The sequence below is a fragment of the Amphibalanus amphitrite genome, unplaced genomic scaffold (genome assembly GCF_019059575.1).
Source record: "Amphibalanus amphitrite isolate SeventyFive unplaced genomic scaffold, NRLGWU_Aamphi_draft 000889F_arrow, whole genome shotgun sequence".
NCBI lineage: Eukaryota > Metazoa > Arthropoda > Thecostraca > Balanomorpha > Balanidae > Amphibalanus > Amphibalanus amphitrite.
The window spans coordinates 34,763-55,046 of NW_024882383.1; the positions used below are offsets into that span (position 1 = coordinate 34,763).

General features: G+C 54.0%; 1 protein-coding gene across 1 annotated transcript in view; it reads left to right on the forward strand.

The window, feature by feature from the left end:
* Positions 1-553: 553 nt before the first annotated feature.
* Positions 554-20,284, forward strand: part of LOC122367693 (homeobox protein cut-like) — a 163,929-nt gene continuing 144,198 nt past the window's right edge. Inside the window, exon 1 of the mRNA XM_043341027.1 lies at positions 554-686. The gene's annotated coding sequence lies outside the window, so the exon portion shown is untranslated. The remainder of the gene's footprint in view (positions 687-20,284) is intronic.

Consider the following 20,284-nt stretch of genomic DNA (forward strand, 5'->3'; position numbering starts at 1 on the left):
ACATAGGAATTACTGCCTGTGTTTAACCTTTTCGTTACATTAAGCAATGATTTCAAGACTTTATCGTGTCGTGAAATTTAACTCCGGTAATGCACGATTTGCCCGACGGCTGCGCATGCCAATCACGCCAAAAGCAGACTGTCACATTTACTGCAGTACCGCCAGTGAGTTATCGTTATATCGCTTTTATCTTGGTTTTCAGGCCAGTAATTAAATATGGCGGTGTTGCCGCGATCCATTAGACTAAAGACAGTCAAGGCTATAAACCTTATCGCAGAATGTAGAAACCACTTCTGGCTTGTAGGGTTAGATTGATTTCGGTGTACCTACCTACTGATTGCATAGCGAGGTATATAAACAGCCTCCAGGAAGATTTCGATAAAAGTCGTATTTACTATTCAATTAATATTCCTGCTACTAACAACATTGCCCCAAGTACCCACTGTTTTTGTTCATTGTCTGAAACGAAGATGATCTTACCATTCCAGGGCACATGTACACACGTACATTGTACATTTAATGTTGATTCTTTTCCTTTTCTTTTTCAGATGTTACCGCGGCTTTGGAATACAGCCAGACGGCTCAGCATAAGCTATCGAAGCTGGCTGATCTACAGATCGAGAACAACCAGCTCAGAGACACACTCAAAGACTACAATGAAGAGCTGAAGGATGTCAAAAGCCAAGGTAAGTTGGGAGCGTGTCTCGCCTCCCGAACACTGTTCGTCTGTTTCCTGTTTTCTCTCTAGTTTGATGTTAGACACATTGCTCGTGTGAGGAGCAGGCTCACGGTCTATGTAATTATCTCGAGACTTCAGGTGCCACGCTCCGGTCGAGCTTGCCGAACGTTGTAACGACTTGGGAGTTTGGGACCGACTCTCTGCTAAAGAGAAAGGACCACTGAGTTCCAATGCAGCCCCAGCGCCCGTTTCTCGTCTCGAGGGCACCTGAGCGTCCTATCGAGCAGACGAGCGCGTCGGTCCCGCCCGGACGGCCCCCTACCGACTCTGCGACAATGCGGTGCGCGCGAGCGCATCACCCAGTGAGATCGGCCCGCCCGGCGCGGACAGAAGGGTCGCGAAAGTTGGTCATGGTTGACGCTGCACACTTCCTGCGCCGCTCCATTGTCGGCCGGATTACGGATGGCCCGCCGGCGCGCCGCTCATTTCCACGCTCCTGTGGCCGTGGCGAAGATGTGAGGCATAACTTCGAGGAAGTCAGGTGCCGAGTGAGTCTATTGCCGAACGCGGTGCCGCTCTGCTGCTATTGCCAATTTCCGGCCCGTCCGAATCGGACCATTTCGCTCGCCGTGAATCTGGCAGCGGCTTCAAATTACTACTTAGCCTCTTTCAATTTCCTCCTGGCGTCGAAAGGAGTGGGGAGTTATGAAGCCTGTCATTAGACTGTTGATTGTGAGACGTGAAGCTGATGGGATGATCGGTGGGAACTTTACCAGACAGACGAATTCCGATGAAACTTGACTGCGGGATGCGGCCGCCCGCTCGACGTTTTGGCTACCAGCTTAGTTAATCCGTGCATAAATTGAGCTCATTTAGATCATCACTGCATCTGCAACTGCATGCCACATCTGAACTGTACGGCCTTTGTGTTTGTTGGGATCGGTTTTGTTTGCCTTTCAGTATTGTCCACAGAAAATACTGAGCACCCTGACAAAAGAAATGCAGCATTCAACCAGTTGAAGCACCTACTATAGCCCACTCTCCGTTGTACTTAATCCCGCGTGCTGACTGGTTTGGGTGTGCCCGATACCTTCCACATGTCCTTGTCAGCCAAACCACGTAAATTTAAAATTTTGTTGGATAGTAGATAGGACCTTACTCCCATGTGCATCTGCTTTCCATTCCAAATTCAGCCTGCCGTTGCGTGTGCTGGGAAGCTCTAGTTAAAACTATGGGATTTAATTTCACAACGCTGCTCATGGAAGCAGTTCCGCTGGATCTGATTAGGACGCCTTCATGCGAGATGCATTTACCGCGGCTGCCATGCATAATTTGCCGCGCGGTGGCATTGAACCGTAATCAAAAAGTGAAACAGGACGGCGACCATAACCCGATGGTGTTCCCAGACCGTGCTACATGCCGGTCCGGCCGGCCACTTGATCAAGCCGGGCGTGCACCTGCGAGCGGGCGCGGTCGTACCCATGTGTGAAATTCTCAGCCAGCTTCATCAGATTGGTTTGATGTGTCCCGTACCCACTGACTATCCATGTGACCGCTTTATTTATGCAATGTAATGGGTGCAAAATGACCACAGTAGTTTGAGGACGTTGAAATATAATTTAATAAACCAACAAGGACCCTATGTACATTGCCGGACTCTTCATGCACTGTTGCAGCTTAACTTGGCCATTTCTAAAACGTTCAGAAACGCCCTTTTATGCATTATGTAACCTAGGTTTTGATAAAATCCACCATTCGAATGCCTGTTATCACCATTTTTCACCCCCTGCTCTTTATGCGTCCCCATTTTTGTCTTCCTCTTTCCATGCCCTCTCTTCTCTCTTGTTTCTTCTCTCCATCCTCTGTCTCTCCGAACTGCATTCATTGCTTCCCCTTCCCGTCATTTATCTCTCTTCTCTCCTGCTTTCTGTACCTCTTTCTTCATTGTTCACCTCTCCTTCGCTCTCTCCGATGCCCGGTATCGCGCGGGGGGCCAGTATTAATCAGACTAATTAATATCAGGGCTGCATTAGCGACCATCGGCGAGTAAATCACCCCCGCCGGTCTATAAACAAATACGGCGGCCGGCCAGCGCCACAAAAACGCTCGATTATCACCGGCCGCCGGCCAGCCGACCTGGCCGGCAGTGCTGATGAATGGGGCATTCGGCGCACCTCTGGGCCGGGCCGGGCTGGGTGCACCGTCCAGCGCAGTGGACAGTCTGTCTTAAAAGTACCGCGCAAAGTGACGGTGGATCCATCAAGCCTGACCGAGGAAGGGCCTGCTATAATTTGAAAGTCACCGAACCAATGGAGCTGGAGAATGGACGAGGATGTCCATTGCTTCGGTGACTCAAATTTGGCAGTCCTTCATCGGTCAGGCTTGATGAATCCACCGTCACTTTGCGCGGTACTTTTAACCCGGCAGGCGGTGGGCCTACCAGCCACCTTCCGCGCGGTGGGGGGGGGGGCATTTTTTTGCCCCCCCCCCGTATCTCCGAAACTACTGGACGGATCCGGAAAATTCAAACGGCGTTCGATAGCCCTGTCAAATTTGTCGAAGGAAACCAAATTTCATTGACCTCGGGGTCACCGATGACGTCACAGGTCAGGTCAAAGACAAAATGTTTCACCGTTCACGGGGCTTCTAGGGAAAGCGCTATAACACCGAGTAAAACGCATTTTGTCGAAAATCAGCGATGAGGCGTCAGTTGTCTAGTACATATGTTGCTATTAGAGGTCACCGGTCATACCAGGTCAGGTCACAGGTCAGGTCACCAAAGGTCACCAAGGGTCACCACATGAGCCCAACTTTACTAAGGTTATGCGATGCATGTTTTATGGCCAGTTTTTCATTTCCAACTCAATGGTGTTGGTTATAAGACCATCAGGTACGGTTAAGGTCACTTTCTGGTGGAGGTCAGGTCAAGGTCAGGTCAAAAAAGGTCAAATTTCAAAGTTGATATTTTTGCATAAAATGGGTATCGATTTGATGCAGCTCGTCACGGGGAGTCTAATGGTGGTCTTTGTTTTGCGCTAAGAGGTCTAGAATTGCTAAAAATTGAGTTTGAAAATTTGACGTCATCAATTTTGAACAGTTTTTTCGCTATAACTTGGCCAAAAAAAGAGGTATCGATCTCAAATTTGGTATGTAGATAGAAGGCGGTAGGGACTATCACATATATTCCGGTTTTTTCGAAATTCCAAAAACTTTTTGGATTTTATGGCTATTATATTCGAAAAATCTATTTTTTGATTTTTGGGGGTCAAAATCCAAAAAAAAATCGAAAAACCGAAATAGCAGTTTTGTAGCCCTTTTGATTCCACACCTTTTATGTCTGAAACATTTTTATGTATCTCTAAAGCTGTAGGCCTGACAGCTCTTCCCGCGAAACCTTTTTTTGGGTCGAAAATGGCAAAAATGACGTCACTCTGACGTCATTAGCGGCCAACCTATCATAGCCATTGGAAAAATTTTTGGTCACCATGTGCGCTAGCTGCTCCCGGGAGGGTACTGAAAGTTTGGTGACGATCGGCGCAGCGGTTCTCGAGATATATCGAAAAAACTAAAGGGGGGGCAAAAAATTGCCCCCCCCCCCACCGCCTGGAAGGTTAAGACAGACTGGACAGGGACGGGGGAGGAGCGGGCCAGAGTGACACAGGGGACGGAGAGGCGCGGACGCCTACCTGAGGCCAGTCTGTAGAGGTTTTTACATCACCACAGTGCTGCCAGTGAGCAACATTAGCATGCCTGGTGATCGGCAGACATTGCTGGTATTTTATCGTCGCTGACGTCAGGACGTGATTTTTGACATAGTTTCGAGTGTGGAACATGGGAGGCATCGGCGATAATTACAAATACATAACCGCATGCTATGTTAAAAATCCGATGTTCCGCATGTCTGAACATCTCATTTTCCTGACTGCAAATAAAATGTAACCGAATTATTAAATAAACCAGATTCATTGGGTAGATTGTTTTCAGCAGCAGGATATCGTTGCGGAACTAACACCATTGACATGCATTTATTTGTTCCATGACCATATCACGGTATCCCCGCTCCGTATCTGCGTTGTCCCTGGACTTTGTCCTCCTACAGGCCACATATTTGCCTTTCACACCACAAAGGTTTGGTTTCAGCACCACTGCTGCGTTACCGAACAAGCCGCAAGACCTCCCTCCCTTGAGACGCTCTGTTGCGGCGGTGGCTGCTGGTATACACGGAGAAGAGCATATAATCGCAGGAAGACGTGGCACACTAATGTGTTTTGGGAGTGATGAATGTCTTTAAACCCGTGCTCTGTGATCTGTATCACCCTGCAGCTGGTTTACTTTGAATGCTACCTTCTGGGTCGCAGTGGACAATGGTCACCCCGATCAAACATTTGCTATTGAAAGTTCGAAGGAGTGTCTCTCGAACACATGACAAGCATCACTGTCCGACTGAGTACCTACTGGATTTCTGGTCGATCACCTGATTGAAATTAGTTTCCAGCTCCCAATTCCCTCGTCTGTCGTCCTTCCGTCCCGGTAGCGGCCGCCGTCTTCCGCCCAAGTTCCTTGTGATTAGCCGCTGCTGTGTGCTGCACCATCCCGCCGTCTGGGCCTACTGTCGTTGGCCCACCACCGGTGAATCGACCGCAGGGATCCGAGCTGCCTGGCAATTTACGATGTCACGCCCGGTGAACCCGGCAAAAATGTTGGTTTACGTGGCCGACGACTCCAATCAGTTTAATTGGGTATGCGCGCCGCCGCGTATAAACCCATACCGGTCCCGCCTACCGTGCTCGTCATGTCAGCCAGGGCGGCCTGTGGAGCGGGCAGGGCGGCGACCCGGCCTGCACCGGCGCCGGGCCGTGGCCGCTCGGCTCACTCGGACGCCCACAAATGGTCGCCTGTAAACGCCATCCCATGCGATCGGTCCCACGCGCCGGGCCATGATTGTGGCGCCCACGGCGCGCCGGCCAGCCGGCCGGAACGCGCACGGAACGCCCGCCTTCCGGAACTGAACGTGCGTTGCACGCGGCTGGCGGTGTGCATTTGAAGAGGCGCCACGGTCGGCTGGCGCCGCCGGCGTGTGATTTCGACCGCCCCGAGTGTGCTCACGGCATATGCCGTGGCGGTGGGCCGCCGTATTTATGAGAATGGAGTTTGTTCAGGTGCGGCGGGTTCATATGGCATATACCGCCGACGATGGGAGCTGATGCTTGAAACTACGTCTCTTTGGTGTTGAACAGGCGTCATTTGTCACGAAGGCCATCAAATGTGTGCGCTTCATGTCTCGTAATTGTGACTTCCTGGCCCTCCCCTCAACCATGATGTCATGCACTACCGCCGATCACTGTGCACCGTGCATATGCACTGCACAATAAATCATGAGTGCTCTCAATAAGTAATACCTTTCCATCGTCCACGTCCGGTGCTCCTTTCTCTGCGCCTATCGGATGTGCAGTCGCCGCCTGTCGAAGGACTGCGATACTGGCTCGGCGGCTATCGATACGGACCGGTGCGCGTTCCGATCGGAGACTGCATCGGCGTGCGGCCGCATAGGGCGCTAACACCACGGCGTAGTGGCTGCCGCGGAGGGGGACAAGCCGAAGAGAAGACACGCGCGCTAGGAGGGAGAGGTGACGAGTCCGATAACAGAACAAAGTGAAGGGAGGGGTCCGGAATTTTGACCAGTGTGCAAAGACTGGGGGCTGGATTGGTGACGGCTCCTCTACGACTGGCCTGAAGCAGAGACTGACAGGCACAGAGGGCAGAGGGTGGAGTGATAGGATTGAGAGGCAGAGTGGCGGGGTGAGCGGGGTGTTCAGTAACCGCCGCTCCAAACCCGTAATCTCAGCGTGATTCGTGCGGCCGCAGCGTGACAAAGCCAATTAACTGGTGTAATATTCCGACGATTTCCGTGGTTAGCCGTTCCCACAATTGTGCGCTGATCGGCGCCCCCGATGGCTTTTTATCCACCAGCTACGCACGGAGGACGGAGCTCCGGGCTCCGGCACGGCTCAACTTCCGATCGCTGAGGCGCTTTGTCTTCCACAGGAGTATCGAAAGGGTTCGACTAAGTCATCGCTAGCCCTATGTCCCTTTCCCGTCTCCCGACATCGTCTCCGTGTTCAGGCAGTGTTTCATTTTCTCCTGTATCCGTCAATACCACATATTCTGTTACTCCTACTGGTCTTTTATACCATTTCTTGTCCTGTTCCACGTCCCTGTCTCCTTCCAATGTGTCCTCCCAGCGTCTCCTGCCCCCGTCTCCCGCCCCGTCTCCACTGGGCGGCGGCCCTCCGCCGCTGGGCGATCGATGCAGGCCGTTCCGCCCGGCAGCCGGTACTGCCGGTCAGGGGCTTATTGTAGCAGCATCTGCCGTCTCGGCCGCCGTCCCAGCGCGCCCGGTCACTGGTCAGAATCGATGCGGCCTCGGACTGGCTCGACCCGGCCTCTTTCCTCTCAGACTGACTCCCGACCGAGAGGGTTCTATACCGGTGCCGTCTCACCCCGTCCGGCCCTCCATATGTGGCGCTGGGATGGAGTAAAGCAGCGTTCAGAGCTGTGATTTAGGACTGCTGGGCCTTTGGGAATGTTTATTTAGCTGTGGAAGACGGATGGACGCCGCTGTGGACGAGCTGGGCTGGCAGCTCGGTGTCTCTCTCAGCTCTGCCGGCGCGGGTGGCGACAGTCCGCGGCGGGTCAGGTCGCGTACGGACCGGATGGTCCGCGCAGATCGGCACCGGCGGAACGGACGTCTTCCTTGGTCTCGCCGTTGTGGCCGGATGCGGAGGCGGACCGAGTGCGTGACCAAAGGTGGGGTTTTATTTTCTACTTTTCACACCCGTCCGGCGAACTGACACCGGCGGCCGGCCGCCGTTTTTCCGGTGGTATTGTTCGCGTTCGCGACACATGCTGGGAGGTGCCGGGCCTTTTTGCCGGTTTCAATTTTGACGTCGCATAATGGCAAAATTATTGGAGCTGCGACGTTTCGCCCCAGATGGCCGGAGGAGTGCGCTGTGACGACAGTTGCGAATCGTGTTTTTGCGCCCCGGTTTTTATGGTGTCATTGTTTTCGGCCAAGCGCGATGAACAATTGAATTTTCGTAAATACCGGCCTAAAACGGGCGGTCTGGACCGTGCATTCGTGGCTGGCATTGTTTTGTTTTTGTGATTGGTGTGCTGTGTACAAGGTGTCATAATTGGCTACGGTCGTGAACCCGAAACCACGTCCTCATTTTATATTCCGGATCAAATACAATCGCTGAAACGTGGCCCATTAATTTGTATCCTGAAGCACCGCCTAAATTTTGGCCGGTTGTTGAGAACGTTTTGTTGATCTGTTCAGACGCGACGGACATATTCCTTAAACAGATAAGTTGTCGTAACAGTTTACGGGGTGCATTTCCAGAATACTAAGCTTACATGCTTCTTGAAATGTCATTAAAGCTGCATATTTTCCCGTTCTTTCAGCTTATCACTTGTCAGGTAATGCTCCGGGATTTTAAATTATGAGTTATTTGAATTGCACATCGCTTTGTCGTCAGTAATCACGTTTCGTGTCATTCATCAAATGCACATATTATGGTATAAATTCAGGTATTTTTACCTTGATAAAGCGCTTGTGTTCTGTCTGAACTGGTCGGCTGAAGGCTCGGCGATAAGCGCCGGTTGACCCGGACGTACTAAACCCAATCGTTCCGGCTTCCTCGCCATAGCTGCTGGGCAGGACCCCGTACCACACTGGCTCAGTCGAGCAGCTTAGCGTGGCCCAACTGGATTGGGTTTTTGAAACGTGCTCCATGTATTTTCCGTGCTAAGCTCCCGCTGGTCCTGTAATGTCCGGTATGTGTTAGCGCATGGCGACGGCGGTAATGTTCGGGACTGATGTGTATTAGTGCAGTGGAGCTGCTCTGAGTCGGCACCACCACCAGGCACCCAATCCTCATAGCGACCGGACGCAATCTCTGCACTAATGGAGGCGACGGGCGCCTGGTCTACTCAGATCACCAGCAACTTACCAAGTTATGCCAGCTGACCACGGTCGGGTCACCACCCAGTTACCACCCGGTCACCAGCCGATTGCCGGCTGATTACGGCCCGTTCAGCGGGTGTCAGGCCGCAGCGGCCGGGTCGGTCTCACGCTGTGCGCGCCGCCGCCGATCTGCCGCCCATCTCACCGTCTGTGAGCCGCTCAAAGGGCGGCGCAGAGACCAAGGACGCTCCCATGATACCGTCTGTGGCCGGCTGATCGACCTATATCGGGCCGTCGGACCGTCCGAGTCCGATCGGCGCGCCCCGCCGGCCGCGATCGCACCTCTCTCGGCCGGCTTTGACGGCGCGTCCAGACGCCGAGGTGGCAGACCGTTAAGGAATCGGCGCACAAAAACGCCGCCCAGCCGGCGAAGAATGACACAGTTAGGCCGGCAGACAGGTGTAAGGCCGCCGCCAGCGGGGGGCAGACCCCTTTCTTCCATCTCAGATCTGGACTGACATCTAATCTTTATTTATGCCGGCTCGATTATACGGGCTGTCCCCTGCGAGCCGGGTTTACGGCGTCTTCGGCCGTCTCGGGGGAGGCGGAGTGAGGGAGGGAGGCTGGAGACTGGAGAGCTGTCGCCTAACTATCCGCCTTCACCCGCGGAGAGGCCTGCTGACCCGGCGCAGCGCCGCGGCGCGCCGACTGCCGCTGAGAGACACCTCCGTCTGCTGCTGATTGCCGATCGCCGACCGGTGTGCTGATCACCTGTCTCGGCGTCCGGCCGCGCAATCTCGCCAGGTGCTAATGGTAACCCACGGCCTGTGGACGGCTGTAAATAGTCGCCCGGCTGCTGGCGACGGCGTCCGGGCGGCTGCTGTGACCGCGCCACACTTTACACACGCCGTAAACGAACTGGATTTACGGCCGACCGTCGCCGCCGTGACGGTCGCCGCGCGAGCCGCCAGACACTCAGCATCGAGTGGCGACGGCTCGGACCTTCGGCCAGTGCTCAGGAGGTGTGCGATTGGCCGCAATACCCACCGGGCAAGCAGCAATAGATGGCTCTGTCAAGTGACTTCGCAGTGGCCAGTCATTCAGGTTTTCGTCCGGCGATTGTCGACAATGATTCTGCCACGGTGATGAACACAGTGGTGCCAGTCATGGGGCGTATAGTAGCCAGCACCTGCGACTAACCAGAGACACGAGCGAGCCGATACAGGTGACGATGTGACAGTCACGACATGCTAGTGTCCACACGAGTGATTGTCATAGCAGGCTGGTGTTCACCCGGGGACACTCATGAGATACCCACACCCACATAGGTGACAGTGACAGTGGGCTAGTGTCCTTTAGTGTGCCAACCCGTCTCCAGACCAATGCCAGAAGTCATGGCCGCGGCGTCCAAACGGCTGACATTCCGGTGTCCGTCACGGAGTGTGGCTGATGTGGTCGGTAAAAACCACACCCGTCCACGCCGATCACACTAATAGAGTTGGAGCGGACCGACGGCAAAAAGGCAGCGGCGGCGCGGCGCGGCAGGCGGGGAGGCGGCCAGGCGTCAGCCGGACAGGTGAGGGGAATAGGTCCCCGCCTGTCGCCCCCAGGGACGCCGCACTGATAGCCGGCGTGCAAAAACCACCGACAGCATCGGCCACCGGTCTGTCACAACGGTCTGCCACCAGAGTTGTCGGTCCCGGTCCGTCATAGCGGAGCTGTGAGGGCCCGCCGCAGCAAAGGGCCCGGTCTGCGACTGCCGTGTGTCTCGGCCTGCCGTTCGAAAATTATTCACTAACCTGCTCTTGTCAACGTGATTCCAAAACAACTTTCAGTTTGCTTGCGAAAAGTTATTTCTATTTTTGTCGTACAGTGGTTTTAATCCGCATCGAGAACTCCATGCAGAACATTTAGAACACCCCTGTCTCTAGTCAATCAAATCAGAACAATGTGGTGTTATACGACCTTTCACGTCCACTCTGTACTCCTTTCAGTCACTCATCTTCATCATTACCACCAGTACTGACGTTTCCGATGTCCGCGCGGACAATTAGCCGCACCACACCGGTGGCCGATGAACGTCCTTGGTGCGGTGCGGGCCGGAGGGGGCCGCCAGGTATGCGGCTGTACCGGTGTCGGCGCCGGTGCCGGTGTCCCGCCCGTGTCGTGCCGACTATCTGACCGGGGCCGGTGCCGACCCTCGCCGGTGCACCGCTGGACTAGATTGCCTTATCGCCGGCTGTCACTCAAATGGTGCTCTGAACAGGCCGCCACGCCGCCCGGCCGCGCGCGACCGATGCACGCGTGCGGCCGGTGCGAGGGGCGACGCCGCCTAGAACCGTGAGGAGAACCTTACTCCCCCGCTGCTGACCTGCCGCCGAACGGGTCAGATGAACGCGTCTTTAGAAACTTACTCTGTACTTGTAAATACATGCGCTGTATTGGATCTTTGGCTTCTGGGGAACAACCAGCGTTTGTTTGTCGAACACTGGCTATGCGACTCATGATTCACTGATTACGGCTGAATGGTTTTTGTAGACACGACTTTTAAATAAGTTAATTTATGGCATGCACGGTTTGCTCATCCAAAGAAATTTAAATATTGTGAGCTATGCAAATCATAGATCACAATCCTTATTATAGATTTACCCGCCACCGGTTTCCAGGGCCAAACTGTCACGAAAGCCTTGGCTGGCATAAACCTGGGACCAGTCCTCCAAAGCCGGCTGAATATCATCCACTGTCGGTTCGAGGTGGTTCTGGGAAGCGGCCTGAGGAGCCGCTCAGGCCGCCGCTCTCAATGTGTCTGAGCGACGCGCCGAGCAGTTGATCACAGTCGCCGGCGAGCCCCAATATCCTGCTGCAGAGCCGAGCCGCTTATAACGCGGCGCTGACCGCCCGGCGCACAGCGCGATACTGCTGAACGAGCTGAGCTGTAAGCAACTGAGCGTGTGGTTTGTTGCGCTGGGGCTTCAATGATCTCCAGTACTACCAGGCACAGTCGGCGCGGCCTGATGCCACCGGTCTGATCCAACCGCCAGGCGAGTCACCATCGGAAAAAAGCGCCGGCGGAAAAACGTCCCGACTCGGCGGCGGCGGGTTCGAATGGCGCCGGCCCGATCCTGCATATCACTGCTGACTGTTGAGCACCGCGTCCGGCTTATGGCCGCCTGCCGGGAAATTAGCCATCAGCGATCAAAGAAGCCGGCTGCGCCGAGCGCCGAGCGCGCGGTCCGGCTCCAATTTATCTCCTTTATTTGCAATTAGAGCATTGAACCTGCGCTTATGAGTGCGATGCATTGCGGCTCACGCGGGCCGGCCATTTGGCATCTGTCATCATTAGTGGACTGGGCCGATGGTGGACGGCGGGCGGTGGACGGTGGGCTGTGGTGGTGGGCTGTGGGTTGTGGGCTGTGGTGGTGGGTGGGTAGTGGGCGGTGGGGGCGTCGTTAGTGACCGGTCGTCTCCTCAGTGCGCCCGGTGAAGTTGACATTGCTGACCTTTGTTGCGCGATATAAGGTTATTTGAAATGTTAGATGAAGTGATGTCTCTGCATGAATGCTCGTAAAAAAATCGATATGGCCTGCGATTCGCCTTCTTTCTGCCGAAAAATATCCTCTGTCAAATGTTCATCGCTCGTAGGTCTAGCTTCCTGAACACATCTGTGCTCTCAGCCTCTCTGTGCATCGACCACGTTATATTTAGTCACCAGGGCGCAGTACGCCATTCGAGATGCCTCCCGTGCAGAGCGGCCGGCACTGGGTCTGCAGCGAACCCGACAACCCGCGCCCGAGCTCGCACTGGACTACGTTCCCTTGACCCTGTGTTGGCCGACTGTCTGATTGACTTGTCCGTCTCGCCGGACACCCGTGAACAGCTGGGCCGTGCTCATTGCACCACACAATGGACAGTTGCGCCAACACTGATTGTCAGAGTGACCCGGAACGGACGCGCCGTGCGTTTTGCACTCATGCCGGCGGCTTTGCGGTCAGTGTTTGGTCTTTACGGCCGATAGTTTAGACTGCTGGCAATCAGCAGTGGCCAGCGCACCCGGAGACTCTCCGCAAACGATCGAGCCGCGACACCGCGACAGCGCGACAGCGCGGCGGCGGCGGCGACAGCAGCGGCGCCGGGGGCTGCGTAGGACGTGACATCGTATAGCCGAGAACGCTTCCACGAACAATCCGGACCTGTGCGGTGCGGGGGCGGCCGGCAGCCTGCAGCGTCCGGCTCTCAATGAGCACTGCAGGTCTTCCCGGCAGCTCTGTACCGGGATGGAGCGGCGCCGCGCCGGCTCCGGTTACCTGTGGGTGTACTGAGCTCAGTGACCGAGCTCAGACTGAGGCGCCACATTGGGTTCCAGGAGGTAGGTGGCTGGTACTGAACTGTGGTGGGAGGTTTAAACATTTATCCGAAAATGGTGGCATGATTCGCCAGTAAATGAATCTTTACATGAAGATTATTCGCAATACCTGCCGAACTTCACCAACCTTTGATGGAATGATTCATCCGACAAGGCTCTTCACCATCGACCTTTGTCTCATGTGTTGCTTTCCGTCGAATGAAATGTTTCAGTTTTGTGGGTGCTTCCTTGTGGGAAATGTGATAAAATGCGGTACTTTGCACTATTCTTTTTACGTCTTTCTTATACTCTTTAAGGCGGATTTTTATCTCCCCCCCCCCCCCCCTACACCTTTTCAAATAGTTCTGACCTACCCTATATCCATTGCCTATTATCATTCCCGATCTATCGTTCTGCGTTCCGCCATCATTGAAACTCGTCAGGACGAGTTTCAGGACGAGTCACAGGGCTGTGACTACCTCTCTCCGTTATCTGGATAACGCCAGCGGCCATGGAGGCCCCCGGATCTGATCTAACCCGGCGCCGACCGGGGAGTCGGCACGCACCGATCACCGCTCGATGCCCCCCTCCGAGCTTCCCTCCGACCCCCCTGTGACGTCAGCGGCCGAGCAGCGATGGGCGGCCGTCTCGCGAGCTGTGATTGGCCGAGCCGCGTTCGACCCGACCCACGGCTGTCGGCAGCGACGACCGACGACCGGCGTACGCCGACGGACCTACGGCGCCGATACCCCGCCGATATGTCCGACTCCCGGAGACGCTACTCGGCTCCTCTGGAGCTTTGGAAAATCTGGACACTGAAAATCTGTGTTAGAAAAGTACATATCTAACAGCTCCACACACTTGCATCAATCATCATATAGGTACTACACGAGTAAACCAAAGCATGTATTGGTTTACTCGTATTGTATATTTATGCTCTGTAGTATTTACGCCGAGTGGTGGTTGAAGCTGAAGCATATCACCCCATCCCCCATCATTTTCTCTTTGCCCTACCACCTTGGCACAGCTCCTCTCCTATGGACGTCGAGGGCCACTCATGTAACCTCATACCGGCAAGGCCTGTGACATCATATACAGCTCATACGGCCACCGAGAGCTGCTTTTGTTTCGGTGACGCCACACCAGCTTCTGAGGCTACTACGACCCATCTCGTTGTTTTTTTTTATTGAGATCCGGACGGCTTCAGAATCGATTGGTGCCTTTTGTGTCCCCGGAGTCGAATGGGATACTAGGGGTCTGGCGATGATAAAGTCTCGATGAAGTGTTTTGAATTCGTATAAGAAATGTCAAGCGAATTAGAAAAAAGAGCTGAAGGGCAAAGTAAGTTCATGGGTTATGCATCATGCATTACCCAATACCCAATACCCATATTTATATTGTTGTGTGTTTATGAGGATAAATACGGTTAGGTGCATGACGCACAAAAAAGTTGGTGAAGGTGTTTGTGGACAGATAGTGATCTTCACAGCGTTGCCCGTATTGCATGTTTCTCATGACCCGTACACCTCTCGTGTGACCTGACGAGACACGATAGCACCTCGTCCCGGCCGAAAAACGATGCGTGATTTTCACGTAGTCCGGGCCTTTCTCTATTTCCACACGGCACCGTCGCGCCATGCTGATAGCAGCTGTTTGTCGCTCGCCCCGCTGCACGTGACCGTCACGTGACTGTCACATGACCGTCACGTGACGTAACACGGCGTCACAAAGACAAAGACTGTTACGACACGAACTGCCCGGCCATCCGACGAGGAGGAGAGGCACGCTGTTTTACGAGCCAGCCGGTCCCATCAGGCCTGAGTCCGTGTTGTTTCCAAACATTGGACCTCGTGTATCACGAAATCTACATGCCTATTCATTTTCGGAACTGTTGTTCGACGGCGAGTTCGGACTGAGCTCGGACCTGGCCCGCTCGATGTCGAGTCAGCGGTCAGCCGGCGCGTCTCAGGCCAGTCCGAGTCATGACTCCGCTTTGGTCATGATTCTGCTCGGTCCGGAGTCGCCACTCGGTCCTCGGCTGTCCGGTCGAGTTACCGGCGTACCTCCACGACCGGAATGTGGCACAAAAACCTTACCCGTCCGCCGCCGGTCTGGACGTATTTCAGATTGGACAGCCCTATCTGCCGCGACATCTGATACGAACCTCTCCCGACGGCGCATTGCACCATCAATAATAGCTGAGCTGTCCGGCTGCCGGACGACCGAGGGTCCGGAACGGGACGGACCGCCCGCTGGGCAGGCGAGGTGGACGGACGGTGGACGGAGGGGGTGAATGGTGGATGGAAGGCGGTTGGACGGGGGACGAAAAGAAGATGGGTGCAAGGGATGGACGGAGGGGGTGGGTGGATGGATGGGTGGTTGACGAACGGTAGGATAAATGTGGAGAGGTGTTGAAATCTAATCACTGGACGGACGGCGGACCGATGGATGACTGAATGGTGGCAAATGTCGAGTGTTTGATTGGTGGTGTGTTCAGTATTTTGTATCTACTCGTAGGTGTGAGAGTTGCTGGCATCATTGTCCAATGTCCATTACAAGGCACTGTTGTTATTTGATTGAAATGGCCGTACCTGCCGCCGAATGAAGACATGCTCCTGTTGCAGATATAGGGATTTGCAGCAGACGTCTTCTTCAAGGCTTATGATGTCAGTTTCATCCATGCAAGCTGCAGGATTTGCATCACGCTTGCATTGCATATGTACTAAAACAATCGGATTTGGAACGTTAATAAGCTGATTTTGTTTGGTAGGTATCTACACGAGTGATGTAATTCTCAGAATATTTTGAACGTTTCTTAGCGCATCCAGGGTTTCACTTCCTTTCGTTTACTCGTTGATAGATGGGCTCATATTACACATTGCTCGTGGATGCTGAATTGCTGACGCCTTTTCATCCCAGGTGCGTGAGAGCCTTGGCCGTTTCAGTGGCCGACCTCTGCGACACATTCAGTAGACCGCCGCGGTGATCCGGCGGCCGGCCGCAGACCTCTGGAGACAGACACGCGGCGCTATTTTCTCCGTCTGTCTCTGTTCTCATGGCGGCCCATTGTCGGCGCTGCAGGCGATCGTTTATCCGTTACCCTGCCTATTGTCGAGTCCAGTGGCGCGGGCTCAAACTCTGCAACTGACTTGCATAACGGCCCACTGTCGGGCCAGTGTAATCTACTCGACTGTCATTGTTCGCCGCGGCTTTTCACCTCGGCTCGAAAATGGCCGGCTGGTTTTACCATGCGCCACCGTGCTATCTAGTGCGTCATCGTGAATGAAATCATAAATCGGTTTGCATGGGGCAGGTGGTGTTTGACTTGGCCCTTAGCGGAGTAATCTCATTAAGCCGAGACTGATGACCTCCGACTGATAAGGTTTTCACGCTAATTACGGGTCACTGTTAGTTACTGTTCCCGTCAGAAGATGGCGGTAGTGTTTTGTGGCCTCACGAATTACTCAGTTTTGCATGCTTGACGGAGTTTCTTTGTAACTGAACGACGCTTGAAGAAGCCTCGAAGACAAGACAATGCATGATTCAACTCGAGGTTGTCAGGGCAGGTGGCTTTCGTTGCGACAATTGAACCAATAAATGGAATATTTAAGTTTCAACATACCGCTATTGTTTGATTTTACACCTACAATCGAAGTTCTTCAAAAATAGCCTTTGCCTCATATTTAATGTTCCATGACAATTTTATTTCAGTTTGTTTCCTTTTGCATCCGAAATTCAGACCGGGCTTTACCATATTCGTTTTGTGTCAGTACTCTTTGGCCATGCACCCTTTTCAACATTCTTACGGTGTCCTGGATGCAAGGTGCGGAGATGACCGTGTCCAAGCAAGCTCCTCGTGGCTCCGGCACACGTCGAACGAGACGGGGTCAGCTAGACCAAACGGACTGTGGTCAGAGCAGGTCTTCCGTTCAGTTCTCAGCGTGCCGCTCGTTTCATTCATATCCACCCCTCTCCGGCCGAGCTGACGCCAAGGAGCTCTAACCCTGTGCGCCCAAATCGCCGCCTTCCGGCCAATATATTCCTCGGCGAGCACTCCAATCGCGCTGATTATTTGTACCACTTTATACATCTGACAGGCCTCTGTCCTGCTGGGAATCGGCGACGCACAATTGGTCGCCTGCGCAGCCACTTGTCTTCGTGAAAGTCAAGTCACACAATTTTTTACCCGGGCCTCTTTGCGGATATTGCGTGCGGCCTCGATTGCACCTGGGAAAACACAGGAGGAAGGCAATTGGTGAGACGGCGCGGCGCGTCGGCTTGGTCGGGCTGGGCCGCGGTAGGGTGGGGAGTCGTACCGAGCTCCCCGCCGCCCGACCTGGCCTGCCATCTGGCGGCTGGTACCGGTCAGCGGCGCGCACCTGGGGCACACACAGGAGCGGAGCGGAGGAGGCACAGTCCTCACGGCATCCGTGGATATGTGGTTAATCAGAATACGCTGTTACAATTTTTGTTTGTTTATCGTCGTAAGGTACCCGATGCTGTCTCGAAAAGAAAGCACATGTTTTATTTGTACTTTTAGATCTCCTTTTCAACTGCCTGAATTATAATTAGGCATATGATTATTTTCTGTACCTACACAAATTGATGTTTCACCAAACTAAACCTTAGCTTCTCTTGATTTCTTATTTGCGTTTTCTTGCCAGCTTATTAAACTAAGCTTCCAGTAAATTCCTATCTGAAAATGTAAGCAAGCACTTTTTCGGTCTGCTGTCCCCAGAAGTCATTTGTCCCAAATGTCTTTTGCTAATAATTGCTGAAAATGGCGTCATTCTCGGCTTGTTTGCTTTGTTCTTATGACATTATCGCACTTAAAATGTTCAGTTTTCCAACTTTAAATCCGCTGCTTGTGCCAAGATCACGTCTAAACCCATCCTCTAATACATTCGTCGCATTCTTTGTTGTATATATTTACTTAGTGATGTAGTTGTTTTCTAAATTTATGCCGTTTTGTGATGCGATTAACTATGGGAATACCGTCGCCAAGTGAAGTTGGAGCAACTGGGCCCGTCGGAACTGACCGCAAACACCCGGCTTTGGCGGTATTGTGCGCCTGTCGGCACAAACTCACTCCGACAGGGTAATGTCGGGAAGTCAGCCGTCCGAGTGGTGATGGTGTTTGAGCGCGGCACCGGCGGCGGTCCTCGGCACCTACCGGAGACCGCTGATGTGATCCGGACTCCTCCCCCTCCCCCGTCTTAGGACGCCTCTCGCCAAGTACAAAGGCGCTGCTGACGTCGATAAAAATGCAGAGCAACACGCCCACCCGCAAAAAAAAAAACACAAAATTTGAAAGGATGGTGGAAAATAAGATGTTATGATGAAAAAGTAGTTAATGGGCATTTGTGAGACTAGCTTATACAGGAAGGTACGAAGAAATACATACTGTATGGCCCTAAAGAGCTTGGAAACCATAAATAATATTGTCAATGAGCATTATTTTCGCTTTTGGGCTGTATAACGCTACAATATTCGGGCTCGAGGTCAGATGTTTACCATACAGGGGTGGTCGTGGACGGCCCGGGTCACACGTCATGCACCAGGACTTCGCTCAAACAGTGGTGTTTCATGCAGGGAACGCGCGCTGTGTGGAAACTTTCCCAGTCGGTCATTGTTGTTCTGTAATGCATATGCAATAAGACATGAATTTATGGATTAATTGGTGTATTGTTAATTGTGATGCGATGACTGTACAAGATAATATTGGACGTTTTGTAACGGCATGTGCCTGTGACATTAGCGGTCTAACAAGGTCCGCTTCATCCATGCCATGACCCCTCTAACTGTACCAGGAAGAATGAATAACCCGTCCGTTGACACCGTTTGTTAATGGCACCGCCTTTTCTGTAGCTGTATGACGGTAGCTCCTGCCTCAACCCATTGAAGCTCTGCGAGGTCGGTTGGCCAGATCTGTCACGTCCCTTCCGATCAGCCACCGGTGCGTCGCTCCCAGCCGCATTAACCCCGAATTTAACAGCAATCTGTTCACGTCGAACATCTTTGTGCGCCGATTAATTGTGCGCGGCGCCGGTGGCTCTAGGGCGCCGGCCGCGCGCCGTCACGCCCTGCACCCTCATTTGTCACCCGTTTTTCGCGAGGCGGCGTGTGCCACAGGACAGCGCCGATTTTATAGAAATGCCGCTCCAGGAATGTGCCGTCGATTCGCGCTGCCCGGCGCTGACTGCCGGCGGGCGCAGTGATTAATTTGCCACCAGAACACGCGGAAGGGTGACGGTGTCGCGAGGTTCTCTGTCCGGCGGGAGGCTGGGGAGGAGGGTGTTGTCGCCGATCATCTGCAGCGACACGGCACGGCGCGGCGTTTGACGCAGACACCCCGCGGCGGGTGCCGGCGCGGTGACAGGTCGCAGCGGCCGCCGGATCGGCGCGCGGAGCCCCGCGGCGGCCGACGTGTCGGCTGCTGTGTCAGATGTGTCGGCTGCTGTGTCAGATGTGTCGGCTGGTATGTCAGACGTGCCGGCATCTGACAACACCAGCGGACGGCACGGCCCGGGCGCGGCCGGTGTCGCTGTCGGCCGGCGCGCGGCCGCGGATCGGTCCCGGCCGCTAAAAACGGTCATCAGTCGGCCCCCGGGGAGCAGGCGATGGCTCATCTCTGCTCGGCTCGCCGCCCCGACCGCCGCCGCCGCCGCCGCGCCACGACAGCCGCAGTATTTCACACGCCGCGTCGCTGCTCGCCGCGATGCGAAAAATGCGCCGGTGGCCGCTGACGGAGTGAGCGCCCCCCGAGAGGCGACGCGTCGTCTGCGTATTGTTTTATCGGCCGTTTGTTCTGCCCTGCCTATACGGCGGCGAGTCATTTGTCTCGGGAGGAGGGAGGGACCCAGGGCCATGAGCCCGCTCAGGGACGAACCCGCCGCGAGGGAGTGAGAAATGATGCTGGGGAGGACCGGGGAGGAGATGCTGCTCTCGTGGATGGAAAGAATGGTGGCGAGGGAAAACTGAGAGGCAGCCGATCAGTGAGTGAGCTTGTAAAAGCCTCCGCGCCTTCTATCGGGAGGGACTGCGAGCCATTCATGTGCGAGCCATGAACCTGTTCGGTGCTCAGTGCTCCTTATGCGGCTAACCAATGTCCAAAAATGAGCTGCATGGAAATTCCGAAGTTTTCGTGGACTCAATGAAAAGTCACAGGAATGTCTTCCAATTGCATAGATTGTCTTCTTTTTGCATGCGAAATATGGACATTGACGCTGCCGTCATTGTCGAGGAAACGAAAGGGGTTACCCACGTTCCTTTTACATTTGTTGCCTGCGTTTGCAGC